This window comes from Phyllostomus hastatus, unplaced genomic scaffold, assembly GCF_019186645.2.
Source record: "Phyllostomus hastatus isolate PE091 unplaced genomic scaffold, TTU_PhHast_1.1 phas_contig_1106, whole genome shotgun sequence".
Classification (NCBI taxonomy): domain Eukaryota; kingdom Metazoa; phylum Chordata; class Mammalia; order Chiroptera; family Phyllostomidae; genus Phyllostomus; species Phyllostomus hastatus.
The window spans coordinates 193,659-216,379 of record NW_025333522.1 but is presented as its reverse complement, the minus strand read 5'-3'; the positions used below and the strand labels follow the sequence as shown (position 1 = coordinate 216,379).

Sequence of the window (22,721 nt, the reverse complement as noted above, 5' to 3'; positions counted from 1 at the left end):
GAGACCAGATGCATTAGGGGTCTCTGACATAAAAGGATGCTTGAGGTATATAAGCCCTCACTACTTAAGCTAAATGTAAACTTGTACTTTGGTTTAAAAAGTTTCATAAGCATAAGTTAGAGAAACACAGGTTAATATTAGTTAATAATAATTTTTAAAAGATCCCAAGATTTCAATACAAAGCCAGGCTAGGTGAGCCAAAGTTAGATGGTGCTGTTGTGTGTTGACCTTGAACAGACAGGCAGCCAGATATTTCTCTAGCAAAACTGAGTTTATTCAAGAGCAACTACAGCAACAAAATGCCATTTAGGACATGTGGTCTAATGTGGAATCATAGCCAAGTACAAAGAAACAGAGAGGAGAACCCACCTTCATGGATTTAGGAGGGGTTGTTGTAAGCAAAGATTCCACTGGAGGAAACTGGATTTTGGAATGTATATTGGCTTTTCATTGGCCAGGTTGTTGCTGGGGCAGTAGAGTAGGAAACAACTCTTTATTGGAGATGCAAGGCAGGGTCTCTTTCTTATTTGGGGCAACAAACTATGAGTGGTTTGAAAAGAGGTTCCCCTTACAGGACCTCTTGATTCCAATCTTGGTTGAGGTCTCCTTTATTGATTTTCACATGAGTGAAGCTCCTTTAATTTTTTTCAGCTTTATTGAGATATAATTGACACACAACATTGTATAAATTAAAGGTGTACAACATGTTGATTTAATACATTATATATTGCAAAATGATTACCACCATAGCGTTAACTAACACCTTCATTTTTGCTTCATTTAATCTTAAACTTCAATATTGCTACCCAGGTGTTGAGAAAAATAAGATGATATACTTGTGCACTTACCCAAATATATGTCAAGTTCTCTGGTCAATGCTGAGAGTAACACTATTTGGCTCCGATGGATCTATCAGAGGCAAATTCTTATGTCATTGGAGGGAGCATGGATGTGTTTGAGAATCAAGGCAAGTTTCATTCCAGGTAAGTCATCATTTTTGGCAGTATTGGACAGCAGGGGGCAGCCCAAAGTCATTACAATTGGGATGAAGAAATTAGGGTAGTGTTGGGGACCGCCCTGCCTGGTCTCAGGAAGCTGTAACCCCCCTCCCCCCTGCCCACCACCACCCCCCCCCCCCCCCCGTGACTTACGCTGCCTGTTCTAATGCCTGGCTTCCCTTTTGCATGATCAGCAGTCAATGATGGGTAACAATTCTCTAAGAAAGAGAATGAATCTCAGACAGACGTGATCACATGGGAATGCCCTAAAGGAAGAGGCTCGGGGCTGTGGAAATGAAGGGGTGATGGACATCAACCCCTGCCCCCTTGGCTTTGTCAAAGCCTGAGTCATTGTGAGAAATCCAAGTATCCTGGCTGCCTCTGTCTCCTGCCCTTCTCAGGCCTGCAGGGGCGGTACAGCCCAGACCAGAAACAGCAGACCCCGGGGGGTAATCAGGCCTGGGACACAGAATACGCAAGATTCCGTGAGGTCTGTTTGCTGGAGGATGTTATTAACTTGGAATTTAAGGACACAGACAGGAAACCTTTGGAACCTGTAGTCCTTTCATATGATAAAACCCCAAACTTTGCCCAGAATCACAGTGGGGGTTCTGTCTGCACCTTTGTAAGTCACCTACTTCTTTTCATCTTTTCTGCCAGACTGTGAATCCACAAACTAAGCCTGTATTCTCAATAAAAATCTGCTTGGGGATGGATATGGTGCGCCCTCCAGGAGAGAGGGTGGCCAAAGGCGCTCTCCATGAGAGAGAGTGGCCCTTCTGTCCCTAGTCCCCCACAGGACCTGGTTGTCTCTGTGTATGTTTTTCTTGTGTTTCGACGAGCATCCACAGCTGAGATGGATACTGCTGGACAGTATCCACCACAGGGTAGCAAAGAGTTCTGACAAAGAGATCAAAGGACTTTTCAAGGATAAGCGTGTGTGCTACTGAGAGTCCTAAGGATTGGTACAAGGCTAACAAATGCTAACTTCAATGGCTTCAGAAAAAAAATAAGGAAATAATTACCAGGAGTTTATGGAGCATCAGTTATTGGAGTAATGTCTAAAATTAATTCAAATAGGGGAATTGCCTTGTGTTTCCTTCAAAAGTATGTTTGACAGCTATTGTTTTTGTTGTTATTGCTAATCCTTCCAGAAATAACTACTTCTCCCATAGATTGCTGTACAAAGTTAATTAATGCTTCAATTAAAAGTAGGAAGAATAATAATTAAGAATAAAATTTTCACACTTTATAGATAAAATATCTTTCTTCCTGGGGTATGCAGGTGGATTCAACTAAGGGGACAGAGACAAACACAGCTGGAGTTAGGAGGACTGTAAGTCCCCATAAAAATAAGAGATGTGTCCAACATGAGATTCAGCACATAGAGTGGGGATAGAGGAATAATTATTTAGCTGCCATTTATTGTACATCTACTCTGCAGAGGGAAGGATGTATATATCTATTGTTCATCACATCATAAAGAATGGGTTTTATTTATTTACTTAATTCCCCCCCAAAGAATGTTTTCCTTTTTCTTATCCTTTCATTCTTTTTTCTTTGCTTTTCTTTCTTTCTTTCTTTTTTTTTTTAGAGAGAGCGAGGGAGAGAGGAAGTGAGAGAGAGAAACGATACCAGAGAAGTATGGATTGGTTGCCTTGTACACACCCAGACCAGAGTGGATCCACAACAGGACAAAGAATCGTACCCTCCAGCGCCCAACCCAAGGTGGACCCACAACCTAGGTATGTATGGTGATCACAAATCACACTGCAACCTGCAAGCTTTCAGTTACAGGACAGTTTACAGGACCACGCTCCAACCATTACGCTACACTGGCCAGGGCAGGGTGAATATCATTCTAAGATAATGAAACCAAAGCCAGGAAAAGTTAATATTTGTTCAGGTTCACAGAACTGAGAAATAGCAAAACAATTATATTCATTTTTTAAAAAATTTATCTATAGTCATACAAAAGTTTTTGCTACACAGCTGGTAAATTTCAATATTTACCAGTGTCACTCTCTCCTGCAACTAGTTTTATAACTATAAATCATATTTATGATCAGATATTTTGAAGCAGAGGCATGGATACATGGAACAGACTGGCAGCTGTGGGTCAGTCCATGAGATGGGGTGCTGGACAGAAGAAGGTGAAGGGAGTAGCCAGAGAACCTATATGCATAACCCACAGACATCACCAACAGTGTGGTGATGGCCAGAGGAAAGGTGGGTGGTGGCTGGGTGGAGATGGGTAAAGGGGGGGAAAATAGGGACATCTGTAATAGTGTCAATAAAATAAAGTTTAAAAATTAATTAATTGAAGAAAATATTTTAAACAAAATGGTTCAAAACCTATAGACACTCTTCACTGGAGACTTTAAATGGTTTAGAGAATTATATTATTTTTTCAAGTTTGGGGGAGAAATTTTATACATAGCACACATTACTATTAGTCATAAAATCACATATGAACAGAAACATTTTCAAGCATATATTTTCAAAACTAATCTCCTTTTCACTATTATTTTATTTAAAAGGTTAGTTTCCTTTTCCTCCTTGTTAAAATGTTACTGTATCAGTCTACAACTTGACAGGAAACCTAGACGTTTCATGAAACTGTAATGAAGTGATTGTTTATAGAAGCAAGGACAGAATTAAGGGAAACACCAAGGGATATCAAGATACCCAGAGACACAAGAGCAGGAAGCCATTACTACCTTCAATGGAAAAGGGAGGAAATAATGTACCAATATTTCAGGGAAAGATTCAGTCCAGAGGAGGGACCTCCTGCAAGAGTTGGGACATAAAAATATCAGAAAGCAGAGCCCAGAGTGGGTAACAAGCAGGGAAGAAATACTCTACCTCTGCTTGCACTCCTGCTCTTTGTCCTCTGCCAGCACTTCCCACTGTGTATATCAAATTGGAAGCCAGTCAGCAAGGGAATCCAGTGACATATTCCTTAGACATTAGTCTCCTGGAGTACAGGGCAGAACTTGGAAGTGCTTAGAATGTTTCATTGTAAGAAGGTGAGAAGGTGAATGGCAAAAAACATTATAATTATCTTTTCCTTGAAGGGAGATATAATTATTTATTTGGTTGTAAAACTCTCTTGTGCTGTTCTAGTAACGTCCACCTACCATCAAAGCAAAGGTCATCAAATCTGGATTTTTGTTTTGGTTTTGCAACTAAGTTATCAATGATTCCTATGCTGTGCAAATATTTTGAAGTTTGCTTACACTCATTGCAATATAAATCCTCATAAAAATTCTACAATGTACTACCAGTAAGTGTTTCTATTTCTAAAAATCCTTATATTGATAACATATTGTAGAAATATGTACACTCTAGCTTCAACACCATTGCTTCAATAAGTTTGTTACAAATGACTCACTAAATGAATTTCATTTGAGTTGCTATTTCTATAACCTTAATTCTGAATTCTCCCTATCTTTAAATTGACAGGCAAATTAGATTTTTAGAAAATGGATTTTATGAGCATATAATTCAAATATCATAAAATACACCTATTTAAAACATATAGTTAAATTAGTTTTAATGAATTTATGTACCTCTGTAACTAGCTCCACAATCAAAACATGTAATACTTTCTGGTGTCACATAATTTCTTTGTGCCTCTTTGCTGCTAGTTCCTGTACAACTGATCCCCCAAGTAACTACTGACCCAATGTATAAAACAACTGCCCCAGTCCCCAAGAAATTACTGACACTAGAATTTCACATAAAGGAAATCGTACAGTGTAAACTCCTTTGTGTCTAGTTCTTTTGTTTAACACAGTGTTTTTTGAGATTTAACCATGATGTTACAGTTTCCAATAATTCTTTTTTTTTCCTGATTTTCTGCTGCATAGTAGTCTGTTCAATGGATACATCATAGAGACATACCATGGTTTATTTGTGCATTCATATACTGATACACATTTGGGTTTTTAAAAAGTTTTTGGCTAGTTTGAATAAAGTTTTTGTGTGGGCCAAAACTTTCATTTCTCTTGGATGCCTAGGAATAGAATTGCTGGGTTAAATAATCAATATATGTTGAAAACCATATGCCCTTTTAAAATTTTGTCTCTTTTTAATAGAGTTTGAAATCAAGGGAGCCTTAGAGATTCCAACCTGTGTCTACAAGCATAATATAAAAGACTTCAGAATATCTTATGAAGTCAGACTCATGGGAATGCACTGTTTAGCTCAGCTCTCATGACCTCATTTTTTATAAATTATTCTTCAGAAAATCCATTATTTAGGCCCTTACAGAATTTAGGTTTTGTCTTTGAGACAAGGAGTTGGCAAAAGTTTAGGATGGAGAAATATTGTGAGTGTCTAGGAATAAAAATCCAGTGAAGCCCTGGCCAGTGTGGCTAGGTTGCTTGGAATGTTGTTACATGCACCAAAAGGTCATGGGTCAGGGCACATGCTTGTTTGGGGCACATACAGGAGGGGACTGATCAATGTTTCTTTCTAATCAATCTCTCTCTCTCTCTTCCCATCACTCTTTCTCTAAAATCAGTAAATGTTCTTTCAGGTGAGGATTTTAAAAAAAGATCCAATAAGAACTGCCAAATGGGATTTGGATCTACAGTCTGCTGTCCTTTACTTAGCTTTTGACCCCCCCTTACCAGTGAATCCACTGCTCTGTGCTCATCTCAGCCCAGTCCAGTCGGTGAGAGCAGGGAATGTGTCCAGGGGCCTGTTTCTTCAGGAGCATATGCAGGGTTTGTAAAAAGTGGTCTTTTCCCTTCAGAACTACCTTTCATTTTTTGGCAAAGGAAGGAGATTCATCCTTTTTTTTTAATGTGTGTAAAGCCTTTTATTCATACTTAGTTCAATGTAGAGAATAGGATTGAGCGTGGATTGGAAGTTAAAATTATGCTTATTTCTACACATGAGAATGTTAATAAACAAAGGTGTTGGCAGTGTGAGTTTTCATTGTAAATTTTAGAACACAGCTAAAATTAACAGGGGTGTTGCACTTGGTGTACTGTTATTTCTATGTTATTGGAACTGCAGTTATACATAAGCTTATGGTTAAGTTGGCTTTTTTTTCCTTTTTAAAAATTAATTATTATTCAGTTACAGTTGTCCTCACTTTTCCCCCATTCTTCTCCCCTACTACCTCCTCCCCCCATCTTCCACATTTAGTCCTCCCCCACCTTGTCTTTGTCCATGTGTCCTTTATACAAACATGTTCTTTGACTCTTCCTCTTCTTTCCCCCATTGTCCCCGTCCCCCCTCCCCTCTGGTCACTGTCGTTTTGTTCTATTTCCATGTCTCTGTTTCTATTTTGCTCTCATGTTTGATTTGCTGATTTGGTTCCACTTATAGGTGAGATCATGACAAATAATCTCAAAAAGAAAGACAAATATGGTATTTATCTTTCACCACCTGGCTTATTTCACTTGGCACAATGTTTTCAGTTCCATCCATGCTGTAGTGAAGGGTAGGAGCTCCTTCTTTCTTTCTGCTGCATAGAATTCCATTGTGTAAATGTACCATAGTGTTTTGATTCTCATTTACTGATGGGCATTTAAGCTCTCAGCACTTGGCTATAGTAAATAACGCTGCTATTAACATAGGTGCATAGGTTCTTCTAAATTGGTGTTTCAGGATTCTTAGAGCATAATCCCAGCAGTGGAGTTGCCAGGTTGAAAGGCAGTTCCATTTTTAGTTTTTTTAGGGCATTCCATACAATTTTCCACAAGGGTTACACCAGTCTGCATTCCCACCAACCGTGCACTAGGGTTCCCCACAGCCTCTCCAGCACTTGTTAATTTGTTCATGATGTCCATTCTAATTGGTGTGTAGTGGTATCTCATTGTGGCTTTAATGCATCTCTATGATGGCTAGTGATGCTGAACATCCTTTCATATGCCTATGGGCCATCTGTACATCTTCCCTGAAGAAGTGTCTGTTCAGGTCCTTTGCCAAATTTTTAATTGGATTGTTTGTCATCCTGGTGTGGAGTTGCATGGGTTTTTTATATATTTTGGAGATCAAACTCTTGTCTGTGGTATCATTGGCAAATATATTTTCCACTTTGGATGTTTCCCTTTTGATTTTGATGATGTTTTCTTTAGTTGTACAGAAGCTTTTTAATTTGATGTAGTACCATTTATTTATTCTTTCCTTTATATCCCTTACTCTAGGGGACATGTTGGTGAAAATATTGCTGCATGGAATATCTGAAATTTCCTGCCTATGTTCTCCTCTAGGGTACTTATATTGTTGCAACTTATATTTAAGTCTTTTATCCATCTTGAATTTATTTTTATGTATTGTGTAACTTAGTGGTTGAGTTTCATTTCTTTTTGCATGTAGCTGTCCAGATCTCCCAACACCATTTGCTGAAGAGGCTATGTTTATTCCATTTCATGCTTCTGCCCCCTTTGTTGAATATTAATTGACCATAGAGACTTGGGTTTGTTTCTGGGCTCTCTATTTTGTTCCATTGATCTTTGGGTCTATTCTTATGCCAGTACCAGACTGTTTTGATTATAGTGGACTTGTAACATAGTTTGTTGTCAACTATTGTGATGCCTCCTACTTTGTTCTTCATTTTCAAAATTGCTGTAGCTATTCAGGTTGTTTAAGGTTCCATATAAATTTTTGAAATGTTTGTTCTATATCTGTGAAAAATGTAATTGGTATTTTAACAAGGATTGTGTTGAATCTATAAATTGCTTTGGGTAGTATAGACATTTTGATTATGTTAATTCTTCTAATCCATGAATGAGGTATATGCTTCCATTTGTCTGAGTCTTCCTTAATTTCTTACTTCAGTGTTGTGTTGTTTTCTGAGTACATGTCTTTTACCTCCTTGGTTAGGTTAATTCCTATGTACTTTATTTTTCTTGTTGCTATAGCAAATGGGACTTTTTCCCTAATTTCTGTTTCTGGTATCTCATTGTTAGTGTAAAAAGTGCCTTCAGTTTCTGAATATGGACTTTGTATCCTGCTGTTTTGCCAAATTCACTTATTAGGTCGACAAGTTTTCTGGTGGAGTCTATAGGGTTTCAATGTACGCTATCATGTCTTCTGAAAATAATGACAGTTTTAGTTCCTCCTTTCCAATTCGGATGCCCTTATTTCTTCTTCTTGTCTGAATACTGTAGCTAGGACTTCCAATACTATGTTGAATAGAAGTGGTGAAAGCAGATATCCTTGTCTTGTTTCTGATCTTGGTGGAAAAACTTTTAGTTTTTGCCCATTGAGTATGATGTTGGCTGTAGGTTTCTCATATATTGCCTTTATTTTTTTGAAGGAATGCTCCCTCTACTTTTACTTTGCTGAGTGTTTTTATCATGAATGGGTGCTGTACCTTATCAAGTGCTTTTCCTTCACCTATTGATATGATCATGTGATTTTTTGCCTTTGCTTTTGTTTATGTGATGTATTACATTTATTGATTTGTGAATACTGTACCACCCTTGCAACCCTGGGATGAATCCACTTGATCATGGTGTATGATCTTTTTAATGTATTGCTGGATATGGTTTGCCAATATTTTGTTGAGGATTTTAGTGTCTCTGTTCATCAACAATATTTGCTTGTGGTTTTCTTTCTTTGTTGTGTGTTTATCTGGTTTTGGCATTAGGATGATACTGGCCTCATAAAAAGTTGGGGAGCCCTTGCTTGTGTAGCTCAGTGAATTGAGTGTGGGCCCGAAAACCAAATGGTTGCTGGTTTGATTCCCAATCAGGGCTCATACATGGGTTGCAGGCCAGGTCCCCAGTAGGGGGCATGCAAGAGGCAACCATACATTGATGTTTCTCTCCCTCTCTTTCTCCTTCCCTACCCCTCTCTCTAAAAATAAATAAGTAAAATACTTTAAAGAAAGAACTTGGGAGTCTTCCCTTTTCTTGTATGTGTTGGAATAGTCTGTGAATGATAAGGTTTAGCTCTTCATTAAATGTTTTATAAAATCATCCTGTGAAACTGTCCAACCAAGGGCTCTTGTGTGCCAGTATTTTTTTTTTTACTATTGCTTCAGTTTCAGTAGCTGTTATCAGTCTGTTAAGGTTTTTCTCTTCTTCTTGGTTCAGTTTTGGAAGATTATATGTTTCTAGGAATTTTTCCCCTTTATCCACATTTTCAAATTTCTTGGCATATAGTTGTTCACAGTAATTTCTTACAATCCTTGTGTTTCTGTGGTATCACTTATAATCTCTCCTCTTTCATTTCTGATTATACTTATTTGGGTCCTCTCTCTTTTTTTTTTTTGATGAGTTTGGATAAAAGATTGCTGATTTCATTTTTTCAAAGAACCAGCTCTTGGATTTATTGATCCTTTGAACTGTTCATTTAGTCTTTATATCACTTAATTCTGCTCTGATCTTGATTATTTCTTTCCTTCTACTCTCTCTGGGCTTTGTTCTTGTTCTTCCAGTTCTTGTAAATGTAGGGTTAGGTTGTTTATTTGAAATGTCTTTATCTTTTTTAGGTGGGCCTGAATTGCTATGAACCTCGCTCTCAGGATTCCCTTTGCTGTGTCCCATAGGGTTTGGACTGTTGTGTGTTCATTTCCATTTGTTTCCAAAACTTTTTATTTCTTCCTTGATATCATTATTAGCTCATTCATTGTTTAATAGCATGTTATTCATCTCCATGAATTTGAATGGTTTTGAGTTTTTTCCTTGAGATTGGTTTCTAGTTTCAAGCCCTTGTGATCTGAGAAAATGCTTGACATGATTTCAATTTTCTTGAATTTGTTGAGGCTGTTTTGTGTCCTATCATGTAGTCTATCTTTGACAGTGTTCCATGTGCATTTGAAAAGAATGTGTATTTTACTTCTTTGGTATGAAAGGTTTGTTAACAGTTAGGTTCATTTGTTCTAGTGTGTGGTTCAGAGCCTTTATATCCTTGTTTGATATTTTGTTTGGAAGATCTATCCATCATTGACAGTGGGTTGTTAAAATCCCCTACTATAAGTATGTTTCTATCTATGTCTCTTGAAGTCCTCCAAGATTTTCTTTATATATTTGGGTGCTCCTATGTTGGGTGCATATATGTTTACAATGTTTATGTATTCTTGGCAAATTCTTCCCTTGAGTATTATTAAGTGTCCTTCTGTGTCTCTTTTTATGGCCTTTGTTTTGAAATCTATTTTGTCTGATATAAGTATTCCTACACCAGCTTTTTTTTTCTGTCCATTTGCTTGGAATATTTTTTTCCAAGTCTTCTCTTTCAGACTGTATAGGTCTTTGTTTTGAGGTGAGTCTCTTGTAGGCAGCATATGTGTGGGTCATTTTTTTTTTAATCTATTTTGATACCCTCTGTCTTTTGATTGGAGGGTAACTTGATTTACAGTTAAGGTTATTTTGATAGGTACTTATTCATCACCATTTTTCCCCTTTGTACCTGTGTTCCTCTCACTCCCATTCTTTTTCTTCACCTACTTAAAGCAAACCCTTTAGCATGTCTTGTGGTGCTGATTTGGTAGAGGTGTATACTTTTAACCTTTTTTTGTCTTGGAAACTGCTTATTTCACCTTCCATTTTAATTGAGATCCTTGCTGGATAGAGTAGTCTCAGTTATAGGCCTTTCCTTTTCATTACTTGGAATATTTCTTGTCATTCTCTTCTGGTTTATACTGTTACTGTTGAGAAATCAGCTGCTAGCCTTATCAGAGCTCCCTTATATGTTACTTCCTGTTTCTCCCTTGCTGCCTTTAATATTCTCTCTTTGTCTTTAAAATGTGGCATTTTGGGCACTGGCTGGCGTAGCTCAGTGGATTGAGCATGGGCTGCGAACCAAAGTGTCGCAGGTTTGATTCCCAGCCAGGGTACATGCTTAGGTTGCAGGCCATAACCCCCAGCAACCGCACACTGATGTTTCTCTCTCTCTCTGTCTCCCTCCCTTCCCTCTCTAAAAGTAAATAAATAAAAAATATTTTTTAAAAATGTGGCATTTTAGGGTAAAGAAGACATTAAACTATAAAGGAAACTTTATTAGTTAATAGTCAGATTTTTCAGCAGAAACCCTACAAGATAGAAGAAAGTGGAATCAAAAAATGAAATTATTGAAAGAGAGAAACCACCAACCAAGAGTAATACATCCAGAAAAATTATCCTTTAAATTTGAAGGAGAAATAAAAACTTTTCCAGATACTCAGAAGCTGAGGGAATTTACCACCACAAGATCTGCATTATAGGAAATACTTGAAACATAAAGACACTGGTTATAAAACCATGAGTAAAATGACTAACATACACACAGAAACAGGAAATTACAGCTCTTATTCAAACCAGGAGTTATACACTTAAATATAACAAAAGGTTAAAAGAGGTAAACCATTACAAAAGTAAGAGAAGACATCAATATCTACTGCAATTTGGAAATTAACTTACCACATAAAAAGTGATAACCCATGACAATAAAAACATGAAAGCCTGTGGGGTACAGGCCTGACTTTGCACAGGGAAATGGAGATAAAATGCATTCAGAAGAAAAAAGATTACTGTACATCTGAAACTTTCTTTTGCATAAACCTAATGGTAACCACCAAAAAAAAATCCAAAACTGAGACATATAATATTAAATAGGAGGAAAGAGAAGGAAAAATTATAGACTACTATTAAACTACAGACAGAAACAGAAGGGGAAAGAACAGAGACACAGAGCTACCAATAAAAAGTAAAATAAATAAGTAAATAAATAAATAAATAAATAGCTATCAGAAATTTTAAAAATTGGCATTTTAATTGTGATGTGTATTAGAGTAGGCCTCTTTGGGTTCATCTTGATTAGGACCCTCTGTGCTTCCCACACTTGCATGGTTTTTGCCCTCTCCAGGTTAGGAAAGTTTTCTGTCATTACTTTTTCAGACAAGTTTTCTATCCCTTGTTCCTTTTCTTTTCCTTCTGGCATTCCTATGATTCGAATGTTGATATGTTTCATGTTGTCCTGAAATTCCCTTAGGCCATCCTTATACTTTTTGAGTCTTTGTGTATGCGTGTGCCGCTGCTCTACCTAGGTATTTCTTTCTACTTTGTCTTTCTACTTTGTCTGTCCTCTGCTTCATCCAGCCTGCTTATAATACTTTCTGGTGTATTTTTTATCTCAGATATTATATTCTTCATTTCTTCCTGGTTCTTGTTTATATTTTCTATTTCCTTTTTCATGTTGTTGTAGTTCCCACTCAGTTCCTTGTAGTTGTTGCTGAGTTTCTTGAGCAACCTCATAACCATTTTTTAAAAATTCTACATCTGGTAGGTTGCTTGCCTCAATTTCATTTTGCTCTTTTACTGAGAGTTCTTCCATTCCTTTCAATTTGGGGCTCTTTCTTTCTCTCCACATTTTGGGTGACTTTTTTAGTTATTTCTGTGACCCAGGATGCTCTGCTTTATCAGCTGTCTTTGTGGTGTGGTTTTCTGTGGTAGGAGTTTGTGTGACTCACTGGTGCAGTCTCTTTGATCTCCTTGTCTGGATACTCTAGGGTTGCCCTTTCCTCCATTTGTGTGGATTCTCTTGTTATACTTGGGCTTTACTTGCTGGTGTCTTCTTTGTTGATGGGTTCTCCCCTCTAGTGGGATTACTGGTAGTCACAATTCCCATCTTGTCTTGTATGTTGTTGTATTGGTGTTGGTTAACAAAGCAGTGTTATCAGACAACTGAACCTATGCCAGCAAAAAGGACCATCCTATTGCATCAGCCATCTCAGCCACACTTGAGAAAATATTGACAAAGGTAGAGATTATGGATAGTAAAACATACAACAAAAGGAATATGAGATGATCAGAAGAGAGGAAAATGTTATTGAGTGCTAAGAGGGAGGAGAATTGATAAAAGCAGGGATAGAACTGAGGGGAAGATAGGGAGAGAACAAAATTTTAAACATAAGTAAAACATGTAAGGGCAATGGGAAAAATAAGGTAAGAAAAGGGAAAAGCATACTATGAGGTCTGAGGTACAGTTAAAAAGATATTGGACCAATGGGATCAAAATTGGGGAAAAACCACAGCAGAGTCAATAGCTACAATAGCTGTAAGAAGTTTAGTAAAGGTGGAATGGGAATTAGAATATTGTACTAAAGTGAAAATTGAATATGAGATGTCTACCATAAAGTAAATGATTTTAAGAGGATTGAGGCAAGTAAACTAATAAGAGTAAGGAGTAAAGCCCAGGTGAGAGAGGGAGAAATGAAACAAATTAAAAATATGAAAAAGATTCCTTATGCCATGGATCGGGGCAAGGGGAAGGCAAAATGGAGTAAGACAGGGAGAATTTTCTATGAGGTTTAAAGAAACAACAAATAGTGAACAACTCTGAATTCCATTGGAGCAATACAGCAATAATAATGGTATTTTGCCTAACTAGCTACTGTTTATATAAGGAGGGAAAGAAATAAGACTCTTATCAGAGGGGGAGAAGAATGTGAACTGACTTAAGAAGGAGGAGTACTTATGCGATGTTAGATGCAAGAGCATAGTGAGAGTAAGGGATGGGAGGTCAGTGCAGTGTGAGAGTAGATAAGTTTACCACAATAGTTATAAAGCTCAGGAAGATGGGAAAATGGATAAAGATGAGGGAAGTGTACTGCATGGTCTTTGGAATAACAATAATATGGTAAAAAATATTTAATATGAATAAAAAGAACAAAAAGTAAAAGACCAATAGTAGTGAGTTGTTTGGAATATGAGTGAAGTGAAAGAAGAAAAGGTACAATATGACAGGGAGAAAAACAAGACACAACAAGACAAACAGAAAAAAACAAACAACAATAACCTATATAAATGAAAAGAAAGATAAATTAAATGTTTTTTAAAATGCAAGTTGTAATGAAGGGCAAGGTGAACTTTGTCTCAAGTGTTGGGTTTTGCCTTGTCTTCTTTCTGGGTCTGTTTCTGGGTTTCTCTGAGCTCCAGGATTTACTGTGTTACTCTTGAATAAAAAAGAAAAAGAAAAAAAAAAGGAAAAAGAGCGCCACCTGCTGGTAGTTGCTAAGCATGGCCGGCCAATTTTGCTGGTCCTTCGGGTTCCTACAGGCAGTGTGGGTTAGCCTCCGTTTTTACTTTGCAGACGTTTACTAGGAAGTTGGTTCATTCTGGTCTGCCTTTAGCACAGGCGCCCAGTTTCCAGCCAACGCCCTCGGAATGCTGTGCAACCAGCACTCTCCACTTTGCACATTAGCAGGTGGATAAACCACCTAACTTTGCGCCCCGTTGATCAACCCATGAGTCAAGTCCAGAGTCTATCTCAGACATGGCAAGTCAAGTCGCAGCCCTTCTCTTCTTCCATCTCCAGGTGCGGCCAGGGTCTCCACCACTCTCTGGCAATGCCCCATTCCTGCCCGAGACCACCACCCTGGCTTGAGCACACAGCCAGCTGCGCTTCCACCCCAGCGACTTTTTGTGATGATGCCTGGGGTGGGGGCGTGGTCTGCATTTTTCTAGCCCTCGGAGCGGAGGGAGGACCTAGGCTGCTTGCTATCACAGACCCAGCTTTCCTCTCAAGTCCTGTGTTGTGTTAAAGCATCAGGCCGGGAACTTTCCCCGTCTGCCTATAACACCTCCTTGCCTCCCATTTTGAAGCGTCCTCTGCTCACGTCGGCTTCCAACCTTCATATCAGCTCTAATTCTGTTTGCTGTTCACTTTGATCTTTGGAAGGACAGCTAAGTGTCCCAGTTGCGTGCTCAAACAAGTGAGCTCATCTCCCACCTACTTCGCTGCCATCCTCCCCAGCATACGAGGTTCATCTTTAACTCTCCTTGTACATAACAGTATAGAAATCCTGCTCCAAGGTGCCTGCATGGATCATATTTTACGCAGAAGAAAAAAAATTAGGATTTTATCTCTAGTGTAATAACCTTCCACGTTGACTTTATCTTCCCAAAACTGGACCCTTTTAAATGCCCCCTTGCTCTTTGCTGAGGCTGCATTCCCATTCCCTTGTACTTATCCCATTACCACAGGCAAAAGGCTACAGGAAAACCTGGTCTTTTGATTTTGAAAATCTCTGCGTTTAAAAGTGAGATAAATATAACAGCTATTTGAGGACTTCTGTTGTTGTAAGACTCAATACCTTGTTTTATCATCTTTGTCTCAACTCCTGGAAGGTACAGGGTTTGTCCAGTTTATAAGTTTGTCCACTTTTGCTTCTTTCTGAGCTCAAAGTAGGAATAAAAAATCCATGCTTTTGCTTCTTTACCTACTCCCAAGCCCAGGTAAGCATGCTTCATTTTTCTTGCTGGCCATTTCTATGGGCACTCACACTAATAAATACAGTATCCCTTATACCTAACTCACACTTTGTTGTTCCTGGTTGTATGTGTTTGTGTTTGGGCACATAAGTGAAAATATGTATACATTTGTATGAGTGATAATATGTGCATGAGATGTATACTTATTGATTTGTTCAACACATATTTATTGAAAAACTTCTGTGTAAGTGATGGAGATAAAATTACTGATAGTCCATATCTTCAAAGAATTCATAAAACAGAAAAAAAAGCAGAGTGACTTGAAAGTAAATATAGATTGTCTGATAGAAAGGATGTATTGATACTGGTAGGTATAAAACCTACAGAAGCAAACAGATGGAAAATAACAACTCAGCTTAATGGAGTATATGAAAGCTTGGATGAAGATGTGACATTAGTGGAGAGTATTGGAGGATGACTAGGAGTTTATCTGATTAATAAAGCAAGAAGTAAACTTCCACAGAAGAAATGGCACAGGTGAAGGCACAGAACCTTGCACCTTTGAGGATGGAGAGCATGGGTTAACAGTTAGGAAGTGGGGACAGATGACCTTCAGACATCTGAGACATCTGCAGTCAGGCAGAGATGTTCTAGGACTGAATTTATGCATCTGGATTTAAGTGTATAAACAATGGAGATCTGCTGAATTAATTTAATAGGGAATTGAAATGATACAATTAGCATTTCTGAAGATTATTTGAAAGAAAATACAGGAGGCAGAGAGATTGCAGAAGTAAAACAGGTAAACACTGCAGGGTCAGAAAATAGTCTGGTGATACTAGGAATAGAGGAGGAGAGAGATTTGAGATTTTCTAGGACATAATTCAGTGACTATTTAAATTGACCAGTAGATAGCAAGGAAAAGAAGAAAGAAAAATGGCTCCCACTTTCAGTCTAAGAGGTTGTCATGCTAGTTGTGTCAATATAAGGAAAAAAACAAGAAGTATTTATGTGAAAAATAAGTTATAGAAAAAACAGAGAAGCATAATAGTTTCAATTTTAGTTGTATTAATTGGAAGTTAAGTGAGAAAATGCCTACAAAAATAAATGCTCCATATATGTACATTAAATAGTATTTATTTTTACTCTAAATAATTAAAGCTTATCATATGCCAAATAATAACTGTGTTTTTTAATAATTTATTTCATTTAATCCCTGTAGTAAATGGAGAAGTTAGGCAAAAGTATTCTTATATTATAAATGAAGAAACTGAAGCTTATATATCTGAAATTACTTAAGATGATCTATACACAGATTTTATTCTTATATTATTATGTATTATTGTATTATTTTCCATATGAACAACTGTAAATCTACTTTTGCCCCACACTGTATTTAATTTATAGAGCTCAGCTTCAAACTAGGCCACCTGTCCCCAAGACTTAAGTTATCACTGGCAACGTCATTATCATCATCATCATCATCATTCCTATTACCTATGTACAGGAATTGTCAGTGAGGTCCAGTAGGAAGTTTGATAGTGAATCAGAATTTTGAAAGAAAATGCACCAGTAGCTTATACACATTTAGTATTCATCAACAATGAAATAATAGCTGAAGTCAGAGGAGTAGATGAGGTCACGCAGAGAGTATGTAGCCTCAGAAAGTGAAGACAAGGGAAAAATGATGGGCAAGAAGGGAAATATGATAAAGGACAAGAAAAGGAGATGTAATCAGGGGGGAAATAAGAAGGCAAGGGAGACTATGTCTTCAAGAGTTTTTATAGTTTTAAATATGACTGACAGCTCCATCAAGGAAACCAAAAGCACTATCAATATATTTGGTCATTGAAATGTCATTTTGAATTGTGCTAAATAGAATCACTATCTGAATCTTTTATTACAAAAATGCCTCCCTAAACTTGAAAAAAAAAATGTGGCTGGAGCCTTACTACAAGGCTTAGTTCTCCACAGGTTATTTCTAATTGACAACTTCTGAAAACCTTAACCTCAGCCAGCTGCATTTATGAACATGTTTGAGATTAAGGATAATTCTGTCTGTCTCCTGAGCATTGCTTGGATTTTCCCTGTGCCAAGCAAGTCCACCTACGTGAATGAATTTTTCACTACTAGCTGCTGCTATTGGAATTGATACTAAGTTAAATTGAAGATTTAAAAGTTTAGAGACTAGAACAAGACTCTAGGGCTTTGAATTCCACCTCAACAATTAATATCTGTGCAACTTGAAAATTGCTTAACATCTTTATCCTTTAATTTCCTCAATTGTAAAATAGAGATTTAAAAATATACTTAATGGGATTGTTGTGAAGATTAAATAAGCTAATACACATCGAGTGCCTAGCACAGTGTCAGGCACATGGTAAGCGCTGAATAAGTGTTAGTTATGAGGAACAGCTGGGACACCCTGGCTCAAGAAGGCAGCTAGGCATATTGCCTCATAAGGCCTCCATCTCAGGTTCCATTCTTTCTCTCTTAGTTTAGGTGCCTGAAAGCAGAGCCTAAGAAATGATCTTGGATATAGGCAGGTTTTTTTTAAGTGATTGCAGGAAATGGTATAAGAAAGCAGTAAGAGAGAGACAGGAAACAAACATCAATAAAGTGTAGATTATTGAAGTTGTTACTTTAGACCATGCATTCTCAATGGGGACATATAAGAAGGAGAAAGAAATCTTGGATATTGCAATGGTTTGTGGTCCACCAAAGGGCTGTATTATATAAACAGATATATAGTATATCTGTGCTATTAAAATGTTTTGAGGGTTATGAGGGATGGTGGTTAGGAAAAAAATTCAACAAAATCTCCTGAGGGGTTATTATAATAGTGAGAGTAATAAACACAGCATAGGCAATGAGGTCTTAACGTCATAGAGCTCAACCTCTAAGAAGCACACAGAATGCTTCCCAGAAATGTCTGGTGCATTAATTCATCAACTCCTATTGCCCATTGGTTAAAGGTTGTCTCTTGGGCAACTCATACTTCCAACGCCCTGGGCAGAAAGCCTGGCTGGGGTAGGTGGGGGGTGGTCCTTGAGCAAGAATATCAGTGGTACTTGGTGATTCAGAGCTGTCCATCATAGCTGAAGCTGGGACAGAGGTGAGCTGAGATTGTGTGTCATGGGGCTGTAAAATCTGCTAATAAATAATTGAGGAATTTAAGCTCCTGCTTGGTCCTAGCTTCTTTCACTCAAGCAAGGCACTAAAATCTCATTTTGTTATGTTTCTAAATATTAGAGTTTTCATGCTACTTTTCCTTTATTATATGAAATATTTGTACAAAGGCCAGGATTATGGTACATGGGCATAAATTTCTCTTTTCTTCTTGTACCCTGTTTGAATTACTACTTAAGAAGCTTCTTTATAAATAACACTATAAACAAAAGCAAGGGCTAATAACTACAATTTATCCGTTCGATCCCCCAACCCATATTTGAACCTCCTACTCTATTATGGACAAGTTTGTCACTGACCTCTGCTGTTTTTTTTTAAATTTTGAAATATAAAAGTAAAAGTGTTTTTCAATGAGATACCACTTCACACCAGACAGAATGGCCATCATAAACAAAGCAACAAACAACAAGTGTTGGAGAGGTTGTGGAGAAAAGGGATCCCTAGTGCACTGCTGGTGGGACTGCAGACTGGTACAACCACTATGGAAAGCAGTATGGAACTTCCTCAGAAAACTAAATATGGATCTGCCTTTTGACCCTGCAATTCCACTGCTGGGACTCTACCCTAAGAATACTAAAACACCAATTCAAAAGAACCTATGCATCCCAATGTTCATAGCAGCACAATTTACAATAGCTAGATGCTGGAAGCAACCAAGATGCCCATCAGTAAATGAATGGATCAAAAAACTATGGTACATTTACACAATGGAATTCTATGCAGCAGAAAGAAAGAAGGAGCTCCTACCCTTTGCAACAGCGTGGATGGAGCTGGAAAGCATTATGCTAAGCGAAACAAGCCAGGCAGTGAAAGACAAATACCATATGATCTCACCTTTAACAGGAACCTAAATAACAAAACAAAGAAGCAAGCAAAATATAACCAAAGACACTGAAATGGAGGCCAGGCTGACAGTGCCCACAGAAGAGAGTAGAGAGAATTTAAGGGGACAGTGGGAAGGGTTCACAGGAACAAACTTAAAGGACGCATGGTCATAAACTAAGGGGAGGGTAATGGGAGAGAAGTGGGAAGGGGTGGGAGGGGAGACTGGATTGGGAGTAAAAAGGAGAAAACTGCATTTGAACAATGATTAAAATTAAAAAAAAAGTTTCTTCCAAAAAAAAAGTAAAAGTGTTTTTTACTGACAAAAGAAGTTCATTTCCTTCTCAGACTGCTAATCTCAAAAAACATACAAAGTATTTCCTAAGGGAAAAAAAAATTGAACCAAAGATAATTAATTTCCTTAATTTATTTTCATAGTAATATACATTTTGCTATGAAAATAAATATAGGCATCAGGATTTGTTGAGAAGCCATATCCATACACTTGGCCTATCGAGTAGATCAAGCAAGGAAAATGTGCTTAAAAACTATGTAAGTTGGTGGAAGTAACAGTATGAATCCTAATGCTAACTGGCAGTTAGTAAGAAGCAGCTGAAAGCCAAAATTTCAACAAAGTGAAAGGGGACTCAAGAGTTGGAAAATTTTAGTTTAAGGTAAAAAGTTATAAGCTTAGCAAGTAATATGTATGTTAAAGCTTTTGTTTCAGTAACTACAGGTAGATAAGGCCCATCCTGGCTCCTGGGAAACAGCTGACCTCCTGGGGCACTACTAAAGATTACTCCCTGGGGACAAGTGGAGGCATCCAGGCCTTTGTATTCCAGGGAGAGACAGACAACCACCCACCGCTGGGAACAGCTAACTGCCCAGGACAGGAATGTTGCAGTTTCTTTCACCTAATCCTCCCTGAACTTCCAAGCCCCTCAATGCATCTTGTTTATTCCCTGGTATAAAAACCTTGGCCTGGAAAGAGTAAGACAAGATGATCTGTTAGGGTATGAACCCGCCATCTTCTCAGATCACCAGCCATCTGAATAAAGTGTCCATAAAGATTCAATCCCTGTAATTGCTTATTGGGTTTGGTAGTGACAGGCAGCCCGAACACTGTATCTTTTCTGGTTTCAAAAGTGCACTTGTTAACATTGTACTTGTTTATGAAACATGCAAAATCAAACATTAAGAATGTATCTGTTAGCCCTGGCTGGCTTACTCAGTGGATTGAGTGCGGGCTGTGAACCAAAGTGTTGCAGGTTTGATTCCCAGTCAGGGTACATGCCTGGGTTGCAGATCATGACCCCCAGCAACCACACATTGATGTTTCTCTCTCTCTATCTCCCTCTCGTCTCTCTCTAAAAATAAATAAATAAAATCTTTTTTAAAAAAAGAATGTATCTGTTCTCTTTCTGATGATAAGCAAACAGGAATAAAAATCAGCAGGAGAAGGAAACCAAACTTCTGTGGCTGAATTTACCTTCCTGAGACTTTCGCAGGATCCAAAGATCCAGATACTGCTATTTTGTCTTTTACCTTCTCTCCATATTTGCAAACCTGCTTATTCAAACCGACTCTTCACACTCCCATGTACTTTTTTCTTAAAAATGTATCCTTTGCCAACTGCTGTTTTTCTATAAACATTATTCCCAGATGCTGGTTGACATTTTTGTAAAAAAGAAAACCATTTCCTTTGCTGAATGCTCACTACAGAGTTGTCTTGCTCCTAGCAGGGTGTGCAGAGTGTGTGCTTCTGGTGGTGATGTCCTGTGACTGCTGTGTGACTGTCTGTAAGCCCCGCACTACTCCACTACTGTGATTCAAAGGATTTGTGTCTGGTTGACCACAGTGTCCTGGATCAGGGGCATTTGTATGTTCAGTAGACAGTGCATTTATACTGTGTCTCTTCTACCAGGGACAGAATGTAATTAATCATTACTTTTGTAAACCTCTTGCGTTCCCTGAATCCCTGAAGCTGGCTTTGGTAGACAGTGCTGAGATGGTCCTGTTGTCAATAGGTGTGATTATCCCCTTAGCACCTGTCTCCCTCATCCTGGTCTCCTACAGACGTATCTATGTTACTGACAGGGGCATGGCCCAGACTGGGTCTGCCTATGGTCAGCTGCAATGTGTGGGTTCTTGACTTCTCATAGGAAAGATTTTACAACATGAGTATAGGTGACTGTGAGGATCCATTTATTAAAGTGGGGAATAATGAAACAAGGAAGGGCTCAGCACAGAGGAAGCAATAGGCTGCGTTAGCTCACTGGGAAGTCAGAGCAAAGGGGGTTTGAGGACAGGTTCACAGGGTCAGTGTAGGACAAGCTGCCAACTGCTCATTTCCTTAGAGTTTAGGAGACTTAGTGCCTGTGAAGAAAGAAGTGGTGGAAGAAGGAAAAGGAAATGGCCTGAGCTGCTCCCCCAAGGGATAGTGTGTGCCCTGGGTCCCTTGTCTTGAGGCTTTTATATCTGTCTTACAGGTGGGAACCTTAGGGGAGCTATCAGAGGAGAGTTTCAGTAGAATACTTATCAGTTCTCCAGGTGTGCCCTTTCAGGGTCATGGTCTCCGCTGATTGATCAGTGCCCCGGAAGGGGGTCTTTAGTCACTGCAGTTGGTTCTGGAGTCATCCACCTGGTTTTGCTGCTTTTCTGGGTCTGAAACACAACTGGGCCTAGATGTTATCTGGCCTGAAACTGGGCTGAAACACAACTGAGGCCTAGATGTTGTCTCCAAGGAGGAAAGGTAGAAGCGAGTGGGGGGAGATTCCCTGGGGGTGAGGCCTTTGTTGTCCCAGTTTTGCCTTCTGCCAGGCACTTGGTGCTTTCCACACTGGTGATCATCTGCACTTAACTGGCCATTGTGTTCAGCTGTCTGTCTCAGTTTCCCTATTCCTCCTGCTAAAGAATTTTCCTAGCTTCTCACTACCCTGTCTCATCTCTACTGTGATTAGGATACTGTCAGGGGAGGGGGGTTTCTCAAGGTATTCTCTACCTTTGACTTCCATTTCACTGTTGGGGCTCTTTATTATGACTCTGGAATATTTATCTACATGAGACCCACTTCCAAGGCAATGAATGAAAAGGATAAGGTCATCTCTGTGTTCTGTTCAATTATGACTTCAGTGTTGAACCCCATCATTTACAGCCTGAGGAACAAAGATGTGAGGGTGGCTCTCAGGAAGCTGTCTGGAAGACAGTTCACCTTCAGAGGCAGTAATTTCTGACATTTTTCTTTAGTACTTGGACCATTATGATTGACAACAATAACTCTACTATTCTCATCCTTTCTCTTATTTTATTTGCCTCAGTTGATTTTTTTCCTCCAAAGTATTCATTAAATGCCTACTCAGCGAAAGCATTGTGCCCAGAATCTCAAAATATGAATAAAAGTCAGTGCTTTCCTTAAAAGAACTTGCAAGCCACTAACAAGATAACACAAATATAGAGATAACTATTTTAAAAGTTAAATACAGAAAAAATATAGGATAAAAGAAAAATACGGTGGGGATCAAAAGCAAGGGCAATAGCCCATTTGAAGATCAGGAGT

General features: G+C 38.4%; 1 pseudogene; it reads left to right on the top strand.

The window, feature by feature from the left end:
* The first annotated feature begins 903 nt into the window (after positions 1-903).
* Positions 904-22,398, top strand: LOC123816907 (annotated as a pseudogene).
* The last annotated feature ends 323 nt before the right edge of the window (positions 22,399-22,721 follow it).